We start from the raw sequence: 12,299 nt of genomic DNA, 5'->3' as shown, positions 1-12,299 counted from the left end.
CACACACACACACACACACACACACACACACACACACACACAGTCACACTTTTTAATGAGAATAGTAGAGCAACACAAAATGACCACACAACTCTTGAAAATAAAGAGTTTTTACTTGGAGTCACAGGTCAACAGTTAACTGAGAAAAGTGTTCAGTTCAATGCAGCAGCATAAATCATAAAACCTGCACAGAAAACTTCACATTCACTGTTACACACACATCTTCTAAAACACAGGATTCATCTTATCATTTAGGTGAAATGAATCTGATTTGGTGCTTTGAACTCTTTTCCTGGGCATCTTGAAGGCACGTTGCCTATGGTTTCACAACCTGGTACCAGTAGTGAGGAATTGAGGAGCATCTTTGATAGCCAATATTAAATTGAGAAAAGCATTAAAGCCTAAATTTGATTAGGTGAGCCATAATCGAATCAAAATGAGCTTGTGAGAGTTGGCCTTGCGTCACAGATTCAACACAATTTCCTGAAGAGTGAAGGGATAGACAGCAGTCAACGGAATATGATCAGACAAAACACACCACAACAGACCGGCCGGAGAGACACGCAGAGGATCCTTTCATGTCCTCGTGTATGTAAATGTCCACTTTCTTTCCTGAGAACACAAGGCCTAAAAGTTCGCAGTCGTGTGTTTACTTTTTGAGTCATAACTTTCAGAAAATAGTTACAGAGTACAGGAGAGAAAGACATCTGAAAATAACCTTCATAATGTCCGTTTTCCAAAGAGTCTGAACACCACATCAAAGCCATTTTGGTAATTTCTCTGAGTAACTTTATTATGACACCACATGATGGCATTATCTTCCACATAGGAATATTAACCATTGTGCAACAGCTTTATTACATTGGCTTTACACTTTTTTCAGATGGCCCTTGATTCAAATAATATCTCTTGCTTTTCATAAAGACCAAATTACAGTCTGAAGAGAGGAACCGGGCTCTTGGTCTACATGAGCTAAAACTAGCCGACTAATAAAGATTGACCTTTAACTAGCGCAGCATTTTAGGGCCGTGAAAACTACCCTCATGATAAGTCCTTTTATTCCCGTTCACATTTTCAATGGCACACTCTTATACCCATGTTTCCCACTTTGTATCTTTTAACAGACAGAGCAATTATTGGCCTTTCCATTAGGCTTCGGAGAGCAGGCTCAGCTTAATTCACTCTCCGTCCAGCAGTGCTTTTATACAGAAACGTTTTGTTCTCAGGAAGACAAAAAAATGGAGTGCCGGAGACAGACAGACATGAGAAATCATCATATCACAGCATCTGAAGTGCTACATCCACCCACCTACTTTCCAAGTGAATGCAACAAGTACCTTTTAGTGGTGAATATTCTTCTCATGGTCTTACAATATACATCCTCCAGTCTTATGAGGTCCAACGTCTGAGACCATTAGTGAATATGCTGCTATTTTGCATTTATAAATCTAATTCAATAAAGTTTACAATACAAATTGCATTATCAGTATAATAATTTGGGTGAAAAGTTAAATACATTTCTTAGTGATAAATTATAAATCTCATATTTTCACTGCACACTGAGAGACACGGTTTGGGGATGAAATCCAACATTAGTGTAAAAACAAACTTATGCATAAAAATATATTATTTTTAAATGTATTTGGGTCATTTCAAAGCTATGGTAATGGTTTAAAATTCAAAATTTTAATTTTTCTTTTGGACTGAAGCACTGCAACACCCGCTGACTGCAATGATAGAGCTTGGAATAGCCAGGACAATTTTTAATATAACTCCGAATGGATTCCTCTGAAAGAAGAAAGTCATATACACCTAGGATGCCTCGGGGGTGAGTAAAACACAGCCTAATTTTCATTTTTGGGTGAACTAACCCTTTAATGCAATGTAAATCTTCCACATGTAATATTAATGTAAATAGACCCATTGCACATCTTTTAAGGACCAGCACCACCCCCCTCAACTGTGCTTGTCAACACCAAACACCTTACAAATCCCATGAGATGGACGTATGATACTCGTTACTTTGTCCCAGGTCTGAAGCAGGCCTGTCTAGGCCTGCCTGCGAGGGGCGAGATCTCTTACCACTGGTAGTAGCTTGTCATCTGGGTGTAATCCACAGATAATTAGGTGGTATATTAGGTGGTGTCTCACAGCTGGTGCCTAATCCCTCTGTAGAGCAGAAGATACAATGTACACGTTACATAAAGTATCTATGTGTGAGTTGCATTTTTTATAGCATTACTGCCAGCGGGTCCACACCCCTAATTATAACTTGTTGTTCATATTCAATAATTCTCACTTCCCTGCGGGTAACTCATTCTCTGTGTGTTTGGAATGGTTGGTGTGAGGTTTTACATGGTTGTGATTCCCTGATTCCCTGAGAAACGATGCATGTTTAAAGTGTTGCATTAACTTGTCTCAATCAATTCACTTGAGCACAGACACACACACACACACACACACACACACAAAGTAACATTAGAATGTTGCAATGATATGACATTTCAGGGTTTAAACAATGGTTTATTTAAATATATACACTATTTTTCAAAAGTTTGGGGTCAATAAGATTTTTTAAATGATTTTGTTTTTTCTAAACATTTTTTTGTCTTTTATGCTCACCAAGGCTGCATATATTTGATCAGACATACAGTAAAAACAACACTGTGAAATATTATTACATTTACAGTTTTTAAAAAAAAAATACGTACACAGTTTTTAAAACTATGCCTCCCTTTCTCAAAACTCTACACACAAAACACACACACTCAACATGCAAAACGTCACACATATCTTGCAAAATCAAACACTTCATTTAACAATTTTAGCTCTTCTAAAAATTTTATTTTTGCATAGCAACTGTGCACACAAACCTAAAATAATTAGCCACATACATGCCAAACTACACACAGATGTGAAAAATGTAAAACACTACTTTCATGTCTTTTGCTTGTTCGGTGTGCAGTGGAGTGCACAAGAGTTTGTCATAGCACTCGCACATTATGCATATGCACATACACACTGTATATACAGTATGTACAACTGATTAATTTTACACAGTTATGCAACTGAACTGAATCAATACTGAACTGATTTGAGCTGTATAATGACTATTGATTTGTTAGAGCTGCTTTACAGAAAATTTTGAATTTGATACTATTGTGAAGCTGCTGTGAATCAATCTATATTGTATAAAGCGTTTCAGAAATAGTTGACTTTCTGATGTGGCTTGTATGCATATTCAGTGTATATATATATATATATATATATGCATATGTACTGTACACACACACACACAGTATATACATATACAACTGATGTATACATATATACACACACACACACACAATGTAAACAGAAATGCAAGGGGGTAAAAATTATTTTGTTTGTCAAAACACGGTTTTGATTTCTAAGTGAACAAATTATGTATTAGTGTTTTCACACATGATCACTGGGTGTAGGTCATCAGTAAATGAGTGTGGCATTTAAATGCAGTGTTTCCCAAATGAAAAAAAGAGTGCTGTTAGTTTTGAATGATGATTGTAATGTAGAGAACTGTGTTTAGAGTTTTGCAAAAAGTGTGTTTGTTTAAAGCACGTAATGTGCTTGTAGTTTTGCAGACTTGGTCTAAGATTAGGTATATGAGTGAATAGTACCACTTTTAGTGTCCAAGCAATTCTTAAACTATTTCCTATTTCAGTACATTTTAAAATGTAATTATTCCTGTGATGACAAAGTTGAATTTTCAACAGCCATTACAGCAATAGAGTTTTGCAAAAAGTGTGTTTGTTTAAAGCACGTAATGTGCTTGTAGTTTTGCAGACTTGGTCTAAAGATTAGGTATATGAGTGAATAGTACCACTTTTAGTGTCCAAGCAATTCTTAAACTATTTCAGTACATTTTAAAATGTAATTATTCCTGTGATGACAAAGTTGAATTTTCAACAGCCATTACAGCAATATAATAACAATATAATAACAATAATAATAATTATTATTAATGCTGAAAACAGTGTTCAACAATACTTATCAGTGTTGAATATTTTTATGATATCATGTTTTTTTTTTCCAGGATTCTCTGATGAAGAGAAAATTCAAAAGAACAGCATTCTAAAAAATAAATAAAAATAAATAATCTTAAATATATATAATATATAAATATATAAACATCCTTTCTGAATAAACACATAATTTTTTTTATTTATTTAAATCTAACAAAGAAAAGGAACTTTAAAAAATAAACAAAAAATATCCCCCCCCCCCCAACACTCACAATGCTAGGGTATTGCTATGCGATTACTAAAGAGTTTTGAGTGTTTTAAGCATGTTGCTATGTGGTTGCTAGAGCAATCATCCGCTCAATGGCCCAAGTCAAAAGAGCCCACCCACTCGACTCTACAGTATGAGATTCTGGGGTCTAGATATGGCTTGGGTCCCTTTCAGTGTATGTCTATATGGGTTTTCCACCTGTTTGATCATCTGGCAGGTGATAAAAGTACACCTTAGAAAAGTAATAACATCTCCAAAACAAATCACAATATCTGAAGCATCTGTCTTTTATGAGTTATGCACCAAATTTTAATACTTACTTACGGTTAGCGCTTTGTTCCCTAACCCCAAGTATGAGCAACTGTATTAGTGATACTTGCCTTAGCAAGCATCACTGATCATCATTAATCTCCTTATCATCAATCACCCATATGCATTCCTTTGCTGATTGCATTTGAATTTAGTCTGGCTTTACTTACATGTGAAAGATGGATTTTTTTTTTATATATCATCTATTGTTTCTCTCAGTGATTCCACCCTACTGGTTTTCATGTTCCTTAAACCGAGCTAGAGCTGCAGGGTGTGGGAGTGCTTGTGTGTTATGTTGTTACCATGGCACCACACGATGATTAAAAGTTCTACATGAGAGTTCCTATGCGACAGACAGCAGAACCCGTCAGCCCATTAAGACAGTGAAGCAATCAGAAAAGCCCATGGCATATTTGTTCAACCTGTCGGCATAGTTTACACTAGACAGTGTGGGAAACTGCACTCTGTCCACTTTATGCCTGAAACCTACCCTCCCAGAGGAAAAATGGAATCTCGACAAGCAATGTATTAGATAAATAGATTATAGTTGCTGTGCTGATAATGTTAAAAATCTGATTTGCACTTATTTGGAACAGTGCTGCTATAAAACTAAAACTGTTCAAATGGTTTTTGTTAAGTGAAATGGAGCTAAAATAAAAAATAAATAGATGAAAAACTTAAACTTCAGAAATGCTGTTTGGCAACTAACTGAAATCAAGTTTAACTAGGAAGTACTAAAAAGACTAGCCTACAGCTAAAACTGAAAAATAAATTAAAGCCAAATAGAAATTAAATTACAGAAACCGAATAGAGAACTATAATTAATAACTGAAAATATAATACTGAAACTTGAAAAAAATAAATACTATAATAGTATATAAATAACACTAAAATAAATCTCTCATAAACACACTCATTCTTTAATTTAAAGCAATGAATAAAAAGTTTTATGAATAAAACGAATTCCTGGCATAATTAGCAGTGATAACTGCACATGTTTTCAATAATAAAGTAACAGGTTTGCATGTTGAGAGCAAACAAACAAACTTGGCTGCTTGGCGGGGTAAGATTTCTGCCAGAACTGTCCAGAGCCAAGCTCATAATAACGTAATATAAAACATACAGGAGATCATACACAGATCCACACATTGAAATGTACAATAGTAAATGTGATCATGTAATGAGAGCAAATGAGATGAAGAAAATGAAAAACCTCTTAACAAGACCAATAAGGTCTGTGAATGGAGGAGGTGGGAAGTATAATGGACAGAGGACATTACAGGTAATGCATGTCTGTATAATGATTGCAAGTCTGTCTCAGCACACTGCTGTAAATTAATATACACTTCAAAGACACATTAATGTGCCAGACACCCAACAATGACTAAAGACGATCCTGGTGTGCGATCTATTTTTAGGAGCACTTGAGCTCCTAATTAAAAAAAAAAAAAAAAGAGCATAGTAAAATAAAACATCAGGAGAACCTTCTGATCAATAACAAATTAGCCTTCCCATTACAAGGTGATAATTGACTCCTTTAAGTGATTTACAGGGGAAAAAATGTAACCTGTGTAATGGCATTTTATTTCTAATTTTATTAAATAAAGTTTAAAATAAACTAAGCTTTTTCAAAATTATAAAACAATAGAGTAAGAAGAATAAGTTAATAATCAATTGAAATCAGTATTAACAAAATTCATTTGCACTACAGAGGTGGTACAGAAGAATACAAAAGTGACATGTAGGTATATCTACAGATGTTTAATGAGGCTCAGAGGTGGCATGACTGCAATTAAATTCATGTTAAGACTCATGTTATAATATTATATTTTGAATATAGAATTATTAAACGATTTAAAACAACTGAAATGATACTTTAAAAGTGAAACTAAAACTGTCAGTAGGTGGCGGCAAGTCACTGATTCATTCATTCAATTGATTTGTTCGAATGGCTGTTTCATTCAGGAACGAAGCAAGTGACTGTCTTTATGAATGAGTGATTGAATCATTGACTCACTAGATTCATTTAAAAAGCATGTTCATTTATAAAGGAAACACTAAAAAGAGCATAGTAAAATAAAACATCAGGAGAACCTTCTGATCAATAACAAATTAGCCTTCCCATTACAAGGTGATAATTGACTCCTTTAAGTGATTTACAGGGGAAAAAATGTAACCTGTGTAATGGCATTTTATTTCTAATTTTATTAAATAAAGTTTAAAATAAACTAAGCTTTTTCAAAATTATAAAACAATAGAGTAAGAAGAATAAGTTAATAATCAATTGAAATCAGTATTAACAAAATTCATTTGCACTACAGAGGTGGTACAGAAGAATACAAAAGTGACATGTAGGTATATCTACAGATGTTTAATGAGGCTCAGAGGTGGCATGACTGCAATTAAATTCATGTTAAGACTCATGTTATAATATTATATTTTGAATATAGAATTATTAAACGATTTAACACAACTGAAATTATACTTTAAAAGTGAAACTAAAACTGTCAGTAGGTGGCGGCAAGTCACTGATTCATTCATTCAATTGATTTGTTCGAATGGCTGTTTCATTCAGGAACGAAGCAAGTGACTGTCTTTATGAATGAGTGATTGAATCATTGACTCACTAGATTCATTTAAAAAGCATGTTCATTTATAAAGGAAACACTGCTGTGTTTGCTTGGAGATGCACAGCTTGTTGCTACCCCACTGAATTGATGGTCATGCTCCTTGACTGATGTTTCCAAAATGTTTACTGCGTTGACATCAAGTAAACACCATAAGAACTACAGAGTCACACAAAAACAAATACTATATAAACCAAACATTACAATAAATAATTCGCATCATACAATGTACAATGATAAAATAATTGACCTTATAACCCTTTCAGTGAGATACACAAATACAATAAAGAGAAGAGAAAAAGACGCCACAAACTGCAGGCCGCATCCTCCAAAAAGTGTGCACATACTAAAAGGGTCGTGCTTAATGCAGTATTGTTATTAAGTTCATTTAAAAATAAGTCCTTCAAAACAGAAAAGTCAATGCAGATAATAAATTATATTTAAATTAGCAGTCCTTTACACAGCTGTGACTTTAAATGATAAGTTAAATTATTTTCGTTGACGAAACGGAGCAAAATCAGGCAATAGTGTTGTAGTCAGAATGCAAGTCACTTAATATTAACTTCGTTTATTGAACTGTTGTATTAATATCACATTTACAAACTCCCTTAATAATCATTAAGGTGGTCTCTCATCTTAGTCAATCCAAATCTCACAAAGTTCCATTATAATCAATGAAGTTCTCTACACTGCACAATGAATCTCTTTTCTTTTTTTACCTCGTGTAACTCAACACTGAACAAAACTGTTTTGAACAGTGAGTGAATTCTGATTAACATCACGTTTAAGGAATCAACAGATATGTCTGTGATATGTCTGCAAGATGTCTGTTAAAGATCACTTCATCTGGAAAGAATCTGCGGTGTACAAACATCTGATAGACGTCAGTTTTACATACAGTCTAAATCATAGACATCTTAAAAGACATCTTCTAAACGTCTATTTGACATCTGATAGGAAATGTACAATAGACGTATTGCAGAGGAGCAAACACTCTAAAAAATACATCTTGCAAATGTAAATGCAGACGTCAAATTGACGTTTCTGAGATGTACGTGTGCTGTCAGGGTCAAAGCTGCAAAAACAAGTTGTAAGTAGAAACCTTTGAAGCTCCACTGAGCTCAAACACAAAAATACTGATCGGGTCAGATGCACTGATGCTGTAGAGCCCTGTGAAGACAGTCTGATATTCCATATATTTGTAACGAATCAGTCCACTGAAGGCAAGTGTAGTGAAGAACCCAAGTGCAGTTTATTTACAGTGATCCAAACATAATCTAAACAGATGAAGACTAGAGACACAGAATTGACAAGGCATGACCAGACTAGACTCACCAACAGCGGGTTACAACATCAATACATGACCAAGAACTATGGGAACATGATGGCTATTTATATCAAACAATGAGGGTCACATGACAAGAACAAACCAATGGGAAACAAGACATATGACTAAATGAAGGCAAGTGTAGTGAAGAACCCAAGTGCAGTTTATTTACAGTGATCCAAACATAATCTAAACAGATGAAGACTAGAGACACAGAATTGACAAGGCATGACCAGACTAGACTCACCAACAGCGGGTTACAACATCAATACATGACCAAGAACTATGGGAACATGATGGCTATTTATATCAAACAATGAGGGTCACATGACAAGAACAAACCAATGGGAAACAAGACATATGACTAAAACAACCAATCAGAACATGACACATGAACCAAAGAACAAATCAGAACATAACACACAGACAAGGGAATCACATGACAGAACAGGAAATTAAACTAAGATCATGAATACAAAGCAAAAGACATGAACACCAACACAACCCAAAACAAACCCTGGCAATATTGCATATTTTGGTATCGTAAAGGATTATTATATTAAAGGGAGTCTATATAAAGAGTTAAAAAATACCAATAATGAAACAACCACATCATCATGTGAGTATTTTAATGACATTTTTAATTAGCAAAATATGTATGCTCAAATCAAATGAAACCCTTGTCCAAAGCCAAAGCTTTCATTTCCGGCACAACAAATCTCATCCTATCATCTTGCCACGTTTCCCTGATGCGCTCGTCCTAAATCAACTTCCTTTTGTCATTACTGGGCTGCAGCGACAACAGCACAGACATTCCAGTGGAGCGTCACTCTTGGTTGGATCCCTGCTGAAACATTCCTCTGGCAGAGCTGAGGAATGAGGCTCTCTGGACTCACTAGTGGATTTTGGCTAAACTACAATGTGAGTTCAAACACACACACATGAACGGATAACTCCCAGTTCACCACTTTGCTTCCAATTACAAATTTAAAGCATGTTAGCGGAGTCAATCTCTTTCTTATCTATTTGTTCATCTATCTATCTATCTATCTATCTATCTATCTATCCATCCATCCATCCATCCATCCATCCATCCATCCATCCATCCATCCATCCATCCATCCATCCATCCATCCATCCATCCATCCATCCATCCATCCATCCATCCATCCATCCATCTATGCTAAACAGTAGTTACCTATATCTTTCACATTTCAATGATATAAACAGACAGACAGACATAATTTCTTTCAAAGCATCATCATTTCTTGCTTCTGTCAGCAGAGTCAGTGTCTGAAAGTGGAAGTTCATGTCTGCACACATTGCTTTCTCCATTAGAGAGGGGCCATCAGGAAAACCTGATTAATTCCCATAAGCTGTGCCACAGGCAGGCGCCAACATTTCTCCTGGGCCTCTCTCGCACCACGCTGCCCAGTTAGGACATGCAGCACGCTCACAGGGAGAGACAGCGGGTGGCGGAGAGACGCAGGGTGGAGGCCTGGCTCTCACCTGGGGTGACTGACATCAACAGTGGGTCATGTGGGACACATATGCACACAAACACTCACTGGATGATACCCGTCCAGGAGGCGTCACTGGCCCTTATCATGTGATTAAAGCACAGGAAGGGATGAGAGGGTGGTGACAGCGAGCTGGACTGATGCACAGGAGGTGGCCAATATTAATAACACTCTCCCTAACCAACTACAAAGGAGATAATATCAGATCAACAAGCAACACAATGCTCGCTCATCCCTGGGGGAGTCCATGTTAATGCAAAAAGAATAATAAATAAATGTGTGTGTGTGTGTGTGTGTGTGTGTGTGTGTGTAATTAGTATTTTTGTCTTGATTTCTAATGAAAATGGAAATCATAAAATTGCATAAAAGAATACATCTTGAAATAAGTTTATTATTCTTACCCCAATTTTTTAAAATCTTATTTTGAGCATAAATCCAGCAAAATATAGATAAGAAAAATACACTTAAAGGGTTAATTCACCCAAAAATTAAAATTCTGTCATTATTTATTCACCCACGTGTCATATTTTTCTTTGGAAAATAAGAAAAGTTTTGTGTGCCCTTTTAATGCAGATGAGAGAGAGCAAATCCATGCCTTTCATCACATGCTGGGCTTTAGCGACAGGTGGAGCAAGTCACATTTCAGTTTTTGGTGAACTATTCCTTTAAGCATTTAAAATGATGACTAAAAGGATGTAGAGTATACCACTGATTGCACAGTACAGTGTTTGTATGGTGAGATCAAATGATCATAAACAGACATTTTTGCAGGAAAATTGGTATTTGTGATCTTTTGATAACAGGTGGCAAAATGGAAGCAGAATAAAACTGAGTGCTGAAAAAAATGACATTTTAAAAATTACAGGTTCAATCAGACTTTCCCAGCACTAAAAAATGACTAAATTAAATGACATTTGATAAGTGTTACATCGAAGATTATTTACGATGAAGATAAATCCGCTGTGAATAAAAACAGCTGAATTCACTCTATATGAGCTTTCCTTAACATCACCTTTACAACCTTATGAAGCGTTAACAATCGACAAAAAATGCACCGTGTTTGAGTGTCAAAGATCAGTAACAAACAGAGCTTTTTACTTTAGCATTCACCCAGGTAACATTGCGTGAGACACGGAATTAGCTGAAATGCTTAGAATTCCTACAATGCAATGCACCATTTAAATGCACTGATGTCCTTTTAACATCATGACACTTAACAAGAGCCTCATGTCACGCTGAGTACCGACTTCGGCTCCTGTCAAGTGTCCTCCCCTCACACACACTGAACTCTTGTTCAACCAGGCCACTGAACAATAAACTGTAAGGTACCTTCTGTGTGCTGCAACCTATAGGGAACAGCAACTAATTAAGTGAATTTATTGTGTAATACCCCACTGTCTACTGTGTTAAATGGCTCTGTGTTCATGTGGGTGACTAGCCAGAACATTTGTTAATCTTAAGGCGATATAACACTAATACACTATATGCCATTTAAAATCAGAACAGAGTTTTAAACACTATAGGCATCATACACTTGCAGACTTTGTAAACAGTTACAGAAAAAAACTGGGCACACTAAAGGACTGAGGATCACGCAAACTTTCAAGTCGTTCCAAACACAACAAACTCACGCAGAAACATGCACCTTGTTTCCAGGAAACACACGACACATGAAAACAATGTGTTCTAAAATCGATTCAAAATATCAAACAAATGTTTGAAATTCTCCAACTGGATGGAATCATAGTCTGAAGCTTTAAAATTGGACACAAACAAATCAGAACTGAACTAGCATATCAAAGCCACAACTAGTGGGGCTAGATAAAAATATCAATTCCGAATAATCAATGTCGCCATTCGAACCTGCGTCTCATTTTGGAGGCTGTATCCTCCGGAGTTTGCATTTGTTGGCCACAAACTTAATTTAGGCTTTGACTGTTATTCCTCGTGAGGTGTAAAATACGGTAATTTCTCTCTTTCTTTGCAATCTAACAGTTACTTTTCTTAAATGAGACCACTTCAATGACGTATGCGGTTGACAAACGTGTCCTCCAGTGGATGCAGCCCCCAAACTGAGATGCAGATAGTCTCATACAAACATATTTTTCCTGAGTTTGGAGTCCAAATTGAATGTGATAGGATAAAAAGGACCTGTATGGAGAAAAAATGGCAAAAAAATAAATAAAAACGGTTCTCCTCACGGGGTACATTCAGTGCAGCCTACATTGATTCACGAACAAAGGACTC

Source organism: Sinocyclocheilus grahami, unplaced genomic scaffold, assembly GCF_001515645.1.
Source record: "Sinocyclocheilus grahami isolate Dianchi unplaced genomic scaffold, SAMN03320097.WGS_v1.1 scaffold32.1, whole genome shotgun sequence".
NCBI classification, from domain to species: domain Eukaryota; kingdom Metazoa; phylum Chordata; class Actinopteri; order Cypriniformes; family Cyprinidae; genus Sinocyclocheilus; species Sinocyclocheilus grahami.
Note: the sequence above shows the minus strand (reverse complement) of the source record.